Genomic DNA, 13018 nt, shown 5'->3' on the forward strand with positions numbered 1-13018 from the left:
TTTCCATGAACTTTCCAAGTTGCTCATCAAACTTAGTCTTAGCTTGGCGGCTTGGGAATGGAAGTCTAATCACAATAGGCTCTTTCTCAATTTCCTTGGCCTTCTCTTCATTTTTCTTCTTTGAAAGTTCATTGGTAGTAGGGTCTACTACGTTAGAGTTCTCCACAACTTTTTGCTTGCTACTAACATCCACAATATCTTCATCAATTAACCTCTTCGGCCCCTCATATGTTGTACCACTCCTCAAATGGATGGCACTAACCGTTTCATGTCTTTGGGGGTTACCTTGAGACGGTAATTGCCCCGTTTGTCTTTGGGAGCTAGAAGATGCTAATTGAGTCATTTGAGTCTCTACCATTTTGGTGTGGGCAAGTATGTTGTTGATGGTGATTTCTTTAGCTTGGCTATATTTTTGCATTCGGGTGAAGAATTCTTGTTGGTTCTTTTGCATTTGGAGGACCGCTTTTTGAACATCAAAGCTTTGGTCATTAGAGTGGTTGTAGGAAGGTTGATTTTGATATCCTTGGCTTTGGTGGAAAATGGTTCTTTGAGTTGGATTTCTCATTGGAGGTTGGGTGTATGTTGGTTGAGGATTTTGAACATTTTGGCTCTTGTATGAATGATTTGGGTTGAATTTGGCATTCTCATTATAGTAATTGGAATACGGGGTGCCATTCTTGTATGCTTGGAAAGCATTCACTTGTTCATTTGTTCCCCTACATTCATTTGGATCATGTCCCAAGGTTTCATAACTTTCACATACTCCATTTGGAATTGAGGATGATGCCACCATAGCATTAACATGTTGTTTGGGTGATTTGGAAGCTTCATCAAGCTTAGCCATGGCCTTCTCAAACTTCAAATTGATGGTGTCGATATGAGCACTTAGTTGAGCACCCAATTGCGTGATGGAATCTACCTCATGCTTTCCTACTCTAGTGGCCTTTCGAGGCCGACTATAGTGGGAATTATGAACCGCCATATCTTCGATTTTGACCCATGTTTGGTTGTCATCAATTTCGGTAAACCTCCATTGGATCCCATATTAAGCACATTGTGTGAGTCTTCGTATAAGCCATTCCAAAACTGTTGAACAAGGAACCACTCACTAAGTCCGTGGTGTGGACAAGAACGACAAGTGTCCTTAAATCTCTCCCATGCTTCATATAATGATTCCTCATCCCTTTGCTTGAACCCAGTGATTTGGGCTCTCAACATGTTAGTCTTCTCCGGAGGATAAAATTTCTTATAGAAGGCAAGTGCTAACTTCTTCCATGAATCAATACCAAGGGTAGCCTTGTCTAGGCTTTTCAACCATTGCTTTACGGTACCGATAAAGGAAAAAGGAAAAAATACCCATCGGTTTGGTCTTGAGTAACTCTGATTTGAGAAATTGCATCACAATAGTCACAAAAAGTCTCCATATGTAAATGAGGATCTTCACTAGGCATCCCTCCAAATTTACTTCTCTCAACAAATTGTATGAATGCGGATTTGGCAATGAAATTACCGGTTAAATGTGGTGGTGTAGGAGTACCATTTGGTAGGTTCTCCTCGGTTGGTACAGAATGAGATGAAAATTTAAGCATTGTGGGTTGATTTTGTGGTTGGTTTGGAATTGGATTATCCTCTCCTTCTCTTGCAAAAGGGTTGACAAACTCAATGTTATTCGGTTGAATGTCCACAATCTCTCCAATACCTAAAACTCTTGAAGAACCTCTAACAACTCGTATATTGTTGGTTAAGGTCCTTTCAATCTTGAAATCAATAGGTAATGGATTACATTGTGATCTCCTAGTCATGCAAAATATCAAATAACTAGAAAACAATTATAACAACCTTGAGGAGATTGACTTCCCCAATGTAATGAAACGCACAACTAAAAACAATTAACGAAAATCAAATCAATTGAACACCGTCCCCGGCAACGGTGCCATTTTTGGTGCGAGCGTGTGTAGTGTCATTATTGCTCACCAAAACAATATTTATATCTTTACAAACTACTCTTAGTAGAGCGTTAAGCAAAGGTTGGATCCCAAGGGACGGGTATCGATTTAGGATTTCAATTGCAAGTAGTTATGTCTTAAGGTGTGTGGACGCGGGCCCACGGGGTATGAAGAGTCAAGGACGAGAATACTTAAGAGGGGGAGGGGGTGAATTAGGTGTCCAATTACAAATTTTTAAGCTTGAATTAAGCTTCTTTGAAATCTAGGACAATAGACTAAACTGATGTGGACAATACTTTAAATGATATAGGTGTTTATGTTTAGAAGTATTTGAGTTAGAAGTATATACACACGAATTCACCTCAGTATATATCATAGTAAAGTCGAATGTTGCACAGACCAGAAAAGTATAAATGAAAGAGTATTTTTCTTCAACTTAGCAATGAAGATATAAAGTGAATACTTTTTAAGTTGAATACTCTTAGCAATGGAAATCTTAAGTGAATCCCATTTAAGTTGAAAACTTGAGATACTTAATCGTTTTAAGTTCACAAGATTGAATCAATCAGCAGGTCCGAGACACAGTATTGAACACTGTGACATGGACAGATTGCGAGATAAACAATATATAAATAAGGAGAACAAGCGTAAAAGTAAATGAACAAACAAGACGATATTTTCCTTCAAGAACAAACGTAAAAGTAAATGATTGGACCGGACAATGAAGAAAAATTACTCAAGTAAACATCATTAGAATGTTTTCCTTCAAGAACAAGTTCCCTTGTTTTTGCATCAAGAATTCTACATTCACTAACAAGAAATTCAACAATATTATCATGATCACACAAATAAGAGACACTAAGAAGATTGTTCTTCAAACCTTTGACAAGCAACACTTTGTCCACACGCTGTGACGATGACTTACCAACTTTTCAATACCAACAATTTCACCTCTTTTGTTATGGCCAAATGTCATGGTGCCACCTTTGTAGGCTTCTAGTGAGAGAGATTGGCTTTCACTTCCATCCACAATCATAGTACCAATTGTTGTTGCCTCTCACTAATGCCTTTAACAAATCAAACATTTAGTTTAGGAACCCAAATTAAATTGGGTCCCTTCATGTGAATCATGTCCTTTACCAAGTCTTTTCGGATCCACACTTGCTTGACAACGTTAATGTTTCTTTTAATGCCATTCATTCTCTTTGTACAACCATTAAATACATGACAAGTCTTGCCACAATAATTGCAAATAACATATTCAGGAAATCCAACATGTTTTCTTCTTCGGAAATCTGTTTTGCTTTGTTCTTGGTTTCGAATGCAACAATGCACGTTACTGTTGCATTTGAAAACGAGTCCAGCATTCTTTTCACTTTGTTGCGACTGACTGGTAGAAAACTTTAAAATAGTTTAACTTCCTTCCTTTTTCTTGTAAAACTCTTTTGCATCATTTAACTCTTTGTTTAAAATCTCAATTTTGGCAAGATAGTCAAGATTTAATGTTTGCACATTTTCAAAGGCGCTCTTAGCATGACTTGTTTTATTGTGTAGCATTTCTGGTAATTTTTCAAGTTCCTTAAGATGACTTTTACAAGAGGTTAGGTCAATTAAAAGTGAGTCTCGTTCTTGTGTTAACATAGAAACATGTTTGGTTAAAGACTCGTTTTCCTTTTCAGCATCATATGCCACAGTGGGTGTCTCTTTGACATTCAGCAGTTTGACCTTATTTACAAGAATCAGATTTGGCCTTTTCAGTTTCCTTACTTCTTTCTCAAGACAAGGTGAAATGTTATTTTGTCCAAGCTCATTTAGACACTCTCTTAGACCAATATTTTCCTCGGCTATGTTTTCAATTTCAATTTGCATAGATTCAAGTTTATTGTTTTGAACACGACATTTATCAATGAATTTATCTAAGAGTAAACACACTTTGCTTTTGGAGAAGGATCGAACCTTTGTCTTGAGATGATTTACCTCATCTTCGAAGTTAGAATCAGAATCATCGGGATGAGCCATAAGACATTTGAATGTTTCTCTTTTTGGAGACCTAAGGGCATCATTATTAAGACGAGTAGTAAGACACAACTTGGCATCCAATTCTTCCTCAAGGATCTTGTCCTCGTCGGAATCGGACATTCCCCAAACATCACACATTACTTTATTCTTGTATTCCTTCTTAGCCAAGTCACATTTTTCTTTAGATTTGATGTTACCCCACTTTGGACATTCATTCATTTGGTGACCTTTTTCGTCACATTTAATGCAACCAACAATAGAAGTAGATCTCTTCTTTGAAAAATGTTTCTTACTATAATTGTTGTTAAACCTCTTAGGATTATGACCATTAACAATATCCGCAATATTTCTAGTGAACATTGCAAACTCATCGTCTCATAATCTTCCTCATTAACTGAGGTTGATTTGAAAGCAAGCCCTCTTACTTTAGAGCTTTCACTAAAACGCTTCATGAGAGTTAACTCATGAGCCATAAGTGAGCCCATTAGTTCATTGAGGGGTAAAGTGGATAAGTCTTTGGCCTCCTCAATAGCCGTAACCTTCAGTTGCCATGTTTCTGTTAAACTTCAAAGGATTTTATGGACTATATCCTCGGATTCAAAATTTCTAACAAGACTCTTAAGGTCATTAGCAATACTAGAAAATCGAGAGGAAAGACTATTAATTGACTCGTCACTACTGCAATTTAAGGCTACGAGAACACCACTTAGAGAACGGTTGGTTAGCGGAACTGTTCTCTTTTTGTTTTTTTTTTTTTATGTTAGGCGCACAATTATGAATTCTAAATAGAATGGTTATTGGGTCGAACCGTTCTTGTATATAAACAAAGTGAACGGGTTTGTTTGACCAACCATTTTCATTCAAACAAAAACATTCATATGAAGCGACTCATTCCCAGCACCGTTCTCCTTCATATATCAAAGAGAACGGCTCCGTTCCCAACTGTTCTCCTTCATAAATCCCTAATTAATTCAATCAAATCAAAACTTGGCGTTTACACTTCTACGTACTGCACCCTAATTGTTTCCTTCAAACACAGTTGGATTATCACCATCGCACAGTTTTATTTTCAATCAAATTATCAGTTGCCCCTTCTTGTCAGTGCTTGCTCGTACTCCGGCCACCGCCTTATTGTCGTTGGTCACTTGTGTTTGATCGTCGTTGATCCTTGCTGCTGGAAAGATCATTTTTCATTATTTTTAATGTTAGCTTTAATACTACAATCTTAGATTATATTGTCTATTTATTTTATTGATTCTTGCTGCTCGTCTTTCATCATTGTTGTTGATTGTATACTTTAATGTATGCTGATGTTAGGGTCTAGTATTTGGTGATGCTAGAGTTTAGTATTTACGGGTTTAGTAATTGTCACATGTACTGGCTTGGAGATGCTTAGTTCTGATAAGAGTGGAAATTTTTTGTTTGATGGATACAGATAATGTGAAAAATTGGTTAACTTTTATTATACCCTCACAAATATGACCTGAATCATCTGGGTATCGTCTATTAAGATTAGCTACTTTATCAGATTAAGATGTGCTTGATTTTACTTCTATTCTGGTTGGTTGTCTGAGACTTCAGTCTGTTTCTGTTGCAGCTTCTCTATGTTTGTCTATCTTCATGCTCCAAAAGAGCTGTTCTATCAGTTTTTAAAACAAGTGCCCATATCCCATATATAGGGTATAATTCTAGGTGCAAGCCCTTTATAGAAAAGTAAAGAGACAATTGAGGAGAAAATCAAACTACACTAGTATAGAAAAGGCTTTTGGCTACGGTTAAAAAGCGCTTTTGGCCACGGTTCCCCAACCGTAGTAAATCGGGGCGTTGCCTTAGATAAGAACCTACGGTTACGGTCAGTACCCGTACCATTTCTTCTTGAACTTTTTGAGTCTGCACATTTGGAATTTCCCCGTCTGATGACTTAGTTCTTCCTTTTATCCAATACCAACTGCGATCAGTAACTTCATCAGAATTTGAAGATGAAGCTATCCACTCAGAAATCCTTTGATTGTATCCCCGTCTACCCATTAAATGAGGATGCTCATAATGCTTCATACTTTCGACAGCTTTTTGACTCTTCTTCTACATAGAAAGAAAATATAGTAGAAACAAATTTAAAATAAGAATTACAGAATTATTTCGGATGATAATGGTTACCTGAAAAAGAAATTAAATAAGTATGACAATTATCACCTTAAATTCATCTGACTCTCGGTAAGTTTTAAATTTCTCCCAATCAGCAGGCTCAATGAAACTATAACAAACAGCAAGAGAGTCAGATTTTGGATGTTTATTTCGAATGTACTTCCTAGTCAATTTACCCTTGAAATCTCTCCACTTTTCCCCACAAGAGATTAGCACGTCCTTCTTGTGTGTCTCATCTACTAAATATTTTACCTGCAATAAAGAAATGGTAAGACTACCTCGTAAATTGTGACTAAACCAATACTTAGCTTCATAAATGACTCAAGAGTTAATAAAACATACAAAAAAAGAAGGTTTTATAAAAAGGAGAAGCATTGCGGAAAACATATTAGTCTACCAAGATCTTATTAGATTATTCAGTTAAGGGTTGTTATAACTGGATGAGAATTCATGAGCCTACTGTTGACTGGTCCAAGAGTGTGTGGCATGGTGTTGGATTACCTAAGCACATGTTCATAGTTTGGGTTTTAATGCAGCAGGCTATAGATTGAAGGACAAACTTTTCCAATTTGGAATTGCTCCTGATGATCAGTGCTGCATCTGCTCTGCTACTGCAGAAATGCATGATCATCTGATGAATGATTGTCATTACACACTACTGTTGGGAAATGTGTCCTCAACAATAGTGCGATCACATGATTTAAATATCATTATTAAATCTCATTTTAAGAATACATGTGGGATGTAATATTTTACAAGTCAACTGGTCCACACATATCGGTAATGATTGGCTGACTAGAGTTTGACATTACTGTCGTGCGACGGTGGTGATCAATTGATCCCCTTAGGTCATACCTATAGGGAAATACTCTTAATTGATTATTTAATTAATCGTATACCGATACGAGTTAATTAAATTGCTTAAAATTGACGGATGATTTTGTGAGTATAATTTACGTATCAAATTGAAATGTAATTAAATGAGATACGGTCTGAGTAATCGAATTGTATCATTACTCGGATGAAATTATTGTTTAAAGAAACAATTAAATTTGAATGAATTATTATAAATACGATTTATAAATTGGTGAAATATTTTGGTACAAGTAATTACGAATTACTAGTCGATTTTGTAAATGACATATTTTATGAGTATGTTGATTTTTAATATGATAAAAATACATTGCATCGTAACATGTCATGTAACATGTTACATGTGACAAATTTGACAAATGACAAAATAAAATGGATTCTCCATTTTATACTTAAAACCGAAATATGGGTGTGTGTTTAGTAAATATTGTGTTATTTATTTTTAAATAAAAACACAATCATGACACTAGGTAGTAGGCTTGCATGCCTAGTCTCTTGTGAAGAGCAAAAACAAAAGGCATTGGGCATACTACCCAATGCCCCTTTTTCGGCCACCAACAAGAAAGAGAGGAAAGCTCTTCTCTTTTACATCATTCATTCCTCCCATCTTATTTTTTTCCTAGTGTAAGAAAATTCTTGAAAACTCTCTACAATTTATGATAATTCTAGAGAAATAAAATCTCACAAAAACACCACCTCTTGACCGAAATTTCAAGAGTGAAAATACAATTTATATTGTATCAATTTTATTGTAAAACCATTATTATTACTAGATCTAAATAGTATTGGTTTATTAAGATTTATTCCTTGGGTATATGCTTTTGGGAGGGATTCTACACTTGAATCCTTGTTCTTCCATTTGGAAAGCTCAAGAACAAAAGAAAAGGAGATTTCTTTTGTGCCCATTTGAACCGAAATTTCAATGTAAGGATATGATTTCTTCTCTTTTATTATATTGTTTGCATGCATAAAATCCACATTTAATTTTATGACAAATTAATTTTGACATATAAGAGTATGTTAGTATGTATATGAATCTACATTTCCTTCAATCGGTATCAGAGCCATGGTTGTTTGCATGCAAATCGGTTAAAAGTTTTTCCGAGTTATAAGAATAACAAATAAAACTTATAAAATTTGTGTTATTATGAAATATCACAAAATTAATCCATGCATGTTAATATTTCTGGTCCTAAAATGTTTTAGGATATTTTGGTTAATTTTACGGATCTTATTGTTCATATTTTACAATAATGGCATTTAAATATGATTTTATGAGTAAAAATGTCATTTTTGGTCTAAAATTAGCTATACTTCGAATTTTAAGTTGGTTTTTGGATATGTTGTTACATATATTATTTTGAGATAACCTGTAAATTTTCATAATTTTTGGACTTGTTATGCTCGAAAAATGAATTTTTCATTATTAAATTCGGATTTAAGTTAAAAATAGGTTAATATGAGTTAAATTTCTAATCTGGTCATAGAAAATTAATATGTTGTCACATGCAATTTTACAAGATGTGTGTAAAATAATTGGCTATAAAGAAGTCTTTTTGCATGATTTATGGATTTTTGAAGAAAAATAGCATAAATAGTGACATTATTAGTGGAAAATTAATAAAACATAATCTATGACTTAGGAAAAACGTCTAATGTTGCATTTTATTATATTTTTCAGATCTAAAATTGAAAATTTAATGAAAATAATTTTTCCATGTTTTTATGATTATTTTATTAAAAATCGATAAACCGCAACATTGTTTTTCCGGTAAATTTTCCAAATTTTTAACCTAAGGTTTTTGAACATTATGAGTGTCATGGAAATTTTCCAGAATGTTCATGAGTTTAAATTTCAAATTTTGAATTTATTTGAAATTTTGTGATTTATTTGAAGTTTAATAGCTTATTTTTGTAATTTTGGTCCATTTATGAACAATTTTATAAAATATGGGTTAATTATGGTCAAATTATTAGTGAAGACTAAATTTTGAGTCCTAAGAGGTTAGGGTAATTAACTTATGCATAAATATGAGTTTATGTATTTTTGTGATTATAAAATGTTGAAATCACGCAAATCCGTAAAAACCGAGTAATATACGATATTGGCTAATTAAAGGCGATTTAGCTTAAAATTGAGCATGTTCATACATATTATAATGCTGCATTTTCTTTATGATTGTCATAATTTTAATTTATGTAATTTTGAATTATGTAATTTTACTTAGTATGGCCTTAGATTTTAATTGGTATTTCCCGAAATGTATGGGAATATCGATTCGGTTGTAATTTTATTGTGATCTCGTATCACCGTTTTGTAATTTAATAGATTTATTTTATTTAAGTTACAAATGTATAATAGGAAATTATGTAATTTATTATGTAATTTTATTCATTCCGGAGTTCCCAAAGACGGATTTCTTCAAGAATGGCGATACATAAAGACGGTGTTACCTCGAGATGCGTGCCACAACCGAAGTTCAAGGGACCAATGGAGTTGGTTTCCGAATATGTAATAGTTAAATAGTTTTTCTATTTTAGGAAAGGCCATACTAGTATTTATTTATTTTATGCTTGCATTTTATTTTATGTCACATGCATCGCTAAATCGCCATAACTTAACATGCATCCTTATTTTATCGAGTTTATCGACCGTGTCAATTCGAATTATCGTAGTTCACCGCTTTAGTTCACTTAAAACGTGATAGATAATAAATTGACATGACCTCTCGCTAAAACAAACAATTGAGACATAGCCTTACCAAATAGTAGAAACCATGAAAACCTATTTCGCGAGGGAGTGCACTCGGCTACCCCGGGGTACAAACCTTGTTACGTAGGGGAAGTGGGTGATAAATGTCTAATCCACCGAATTCATGTTGATGAGGGTTTCATCGGCTACCCCGTGCCTAAGTTAATGTGAGTTTGGACAATGGACACATTTATTTGAAATTTGGATTGAACTCAACAAAAGTAATTGATAAGGGTTTCATCGGCTACCCCGTGCCCTTGTTGATGTGTTTTGGGCTATAGATAAACATTAGAGTAATTTTATCGACCAAGAGTTCTAAAAGTAGAATCGATTAAAAGGTTAATCCACCGAGTTATATTGATGAGGGTTTCATCGGCTACCCCGTGCCTAAGTTGATATGAATTTGGGTCTTGGAATCATTTATCATAGTTGGGTAGAGGTCACTATGTAAATGCTTTACTTGTTATTTACAAGTATTAATATAACGATAAATGTTTTGTTTTCACTATTCCGTTATTATATTGTTCTATTTCTTTACCACAATTCATATACGATATCATTTCGTTTTTGATTCAAATCTCCATTAAAACATCGTAACTAAAGACAAATATGAATTTGCTTCTAAAACCTCAAGTGAACCATTGCCAAGGATCTCTTGTAAAGAGTATAGATAAAAGTTATTCATTATCCAACAGTTTTTTGATTCTTGACTAACACATCTACTTACAATGGATTGTTATGTTTCATATACTTAATTGAATTAAGTACCTTGAAATGATATATTGTTTTGGTAATTAGATTTGTTGGAATTCATAATTGACCAAAATAACGCAACCACTTCAACGAAAGTTTTAAGACTAAAACGAACAAATGAAGAGTAATCTTCATGAATTCAATTTTGCTTCTCAAAGCAAAGACTCATTGAAATAAGTGGGAGCATTCTCTTAAACCGTTAAGATGAGGACGAGGTTCAAGAAGTAAAGATAATAATGGAATTGATACAAGGTAATGTTGAAAGTAAAGTCATTGAGGAATGACGATACTAAACCTATCAATCCCGACCAATAAAGTTTCCATTGTCTTAAATGTTGGAAACAAGAAAGGAAACTACCCCAAATTATTGAAGAATCAACAAGTTAGTTGTGGGACATCTAATGGGACCTTCTTCTTTAAATGTTTATTTGATTAAACATAAATTTTGCTAGTACCACTTCGTCAATATTAGAAACCAGTGGAGGTGTTCATCATTGTACTTGATACATAGGATGATTAGAATATGACGACTAGCAACAATAATGTCGAGAGATAGAGTAATTGTGTACTCAATCTAGTTTTTGGATTTAAAGTTGTACTTAATTGTGACTATTAAGTGCATAAACTCTAAATAAGAATATAAACTTGTTAAGATACAAAAAGGGTTTTCACTTTTGTGACCCTATACACCACGATTTGATGTATGGCTAGCCCATTATCAAGGTGATTATATTCTAAAACAAACTAGAATGATATATCATGTAGATGATGTAAGATTCAAATTGGTAACCCAAGATTAAACCTTAAATTTTGGAATGATGAACGCAAAGAGTTATCAAGTACTCTTGAAACCATTAGATCGTTAATGGTATATGCGTATCTTGTATTCAAAGCAAGATGTCTCGTGCCTTTTGGTTGAAAAGGAGATCGAGGTTGTAAATCATTGATCCAAAATAGGTTGATCATTTTCTTTTACCAACGATTTAAGTTGACACTAGTGTGTTCACTTAATAAGGTAAATAGAGAAATCTTTGAAGAAGTTCAAAAGTTCAAGGAATCACGATTTAGTCGTGATGGGATTATGAAAGTGAAGACTTTGATATAAGCCAAAGGAAATGTGATATAGTATCACAAGTTAATCTCTCTTAGCACGCATCATGGAATAATGTGTGATTGGATAAGAATTTAAACGCTATTCAATATGGTTTGAACTTCGATCAAGTTACTTTGAGTCACTTGAATCCTTTTGGGGATTTTATCATTTTTGTCTAAATTATTTTTCCACTAAATCAAAACATATGAGATATGAAATGGTAAGGGTACCATGCTTGTAAGTTATCACAAGAAACAAATGCTCATTTTTTCCCTTTCAATTATCACGAGTACGACGGGTTTGCAGCTCATGAAGCTGTCTTTCTAAAATACAAGTTTATTTTTAGAAGACAGTGGGAGAAATTATTCAAAGAGCCACAAAGAATGTTATGTAGCAAGAAACTGGTCTTTCTTGGCTACATGAAACGTTTTGTGTAAGACGTTGTTTCTTCAAAACCTAGGAGGTTAAAATTCGTCACTTGTTAAAAATGATGAATTCATGCTACTTTGAAGAAAGTAAAGAGCTTATAACTTACAAAAGAAATTGTTTGATTCAAGTTGATTGCTTCTAGAAAGTAATGAACATATGACTTACATAAGAATGTTTAAGTCACAACTCAATACAAGGCTTAGAGCCATGAAAATCCGAAACAAAAGGGCTTGATTAGTGACAAAGGGTTTTTGCACTAATAAAGAGAAATTTCAAAGTTTGATTGGTTGCAAAGGGTTTTGCACCAGTTGAAATGCTTAAGTCTATTTGGATCTTCTTAGGGATTGTGTTTCATTATTATGAAATATGTAGCAAGTGAATCTAAAACCTGCTTCTTCAAAAGAAGGAATGTATTCAATACATGTCTTGAGTTTTGTAGATTCTTGCAATCCTAAGATTGTGTGAAACTTAAGAGAGAATCTTAAGTAGGACATCAATGAGTTGGAATCAATGATTTGATCATGTTATAAAACGTTTCTCGATAAGTCGAGAAGTTGTGTTTATACATGGATTTTAGTGGGAGTTACGGAAGTTTTAATTAGTCCGATATGTGGATGACATATTGATCATTGAGAATGATTTAAGACTTTTGGAGTATTATAATACATCTTGAATATCCGGATTTATGAAGATAAATCCACATGATATCAGCGTCAGTAAGAAGTCTTATGTTGATAAGATTCATGACTAGTTCAATTAAATTGAACATATTTGATTGATTCCATTTGCTTCCGTTGCCGGATCAATTAAATAAGTAATGATGTATAACACTTCATATACTTTGAGTATGATGAACTGTTTTCAAAATCGAATTTAAGTAATCTTTACCTAGTATATAAAGATTACCCTTAAGTGTTTGCAGAAGCATTAAGGAAGTAAAGCAAAGTGTTTATGATGCAATTTTGTGTAAGGGTGTTACACAAGTGACAATTGACAATTGAGGTTGCG

At 33.7% G+C, this 13018-nt stretch overlaps 1 non-coding gene across 1 annotated transcript; it reads left to right on the forward strand.

The window, feature by feature from the left end:
• The first annotated feature begins 1111 nt into the window (after nucleotides 1-1111).
• On the forward strand, nucleotides 1112-1218 carry LOC141593218 (small nucleolar RNA R71). Its single transcript, XR_012521320.1, has one exon. It is a non-coding gene; the product is annotated as a small nucleolar RNA R71 (small nucleolar RNA).
• The last annotated feature ends 11800 nt before the right edge of the window (nucleotides 1219-13018 follow it).

Source organism: Silene latifolia, chromosome 7, assembly GCF_048544455.1.
Source record: "Silene latifolia isolate original U9 population chromosome 7, ASM4854445v1, whole genome shotgun sequence".
Taxonomy (NCBI): Eukaryota; Viridiplantae; Streptophyta; class Magnoliopsida; order Caryophyllales; family Caryophyllaceae; genus Silene; species Silene latifolia.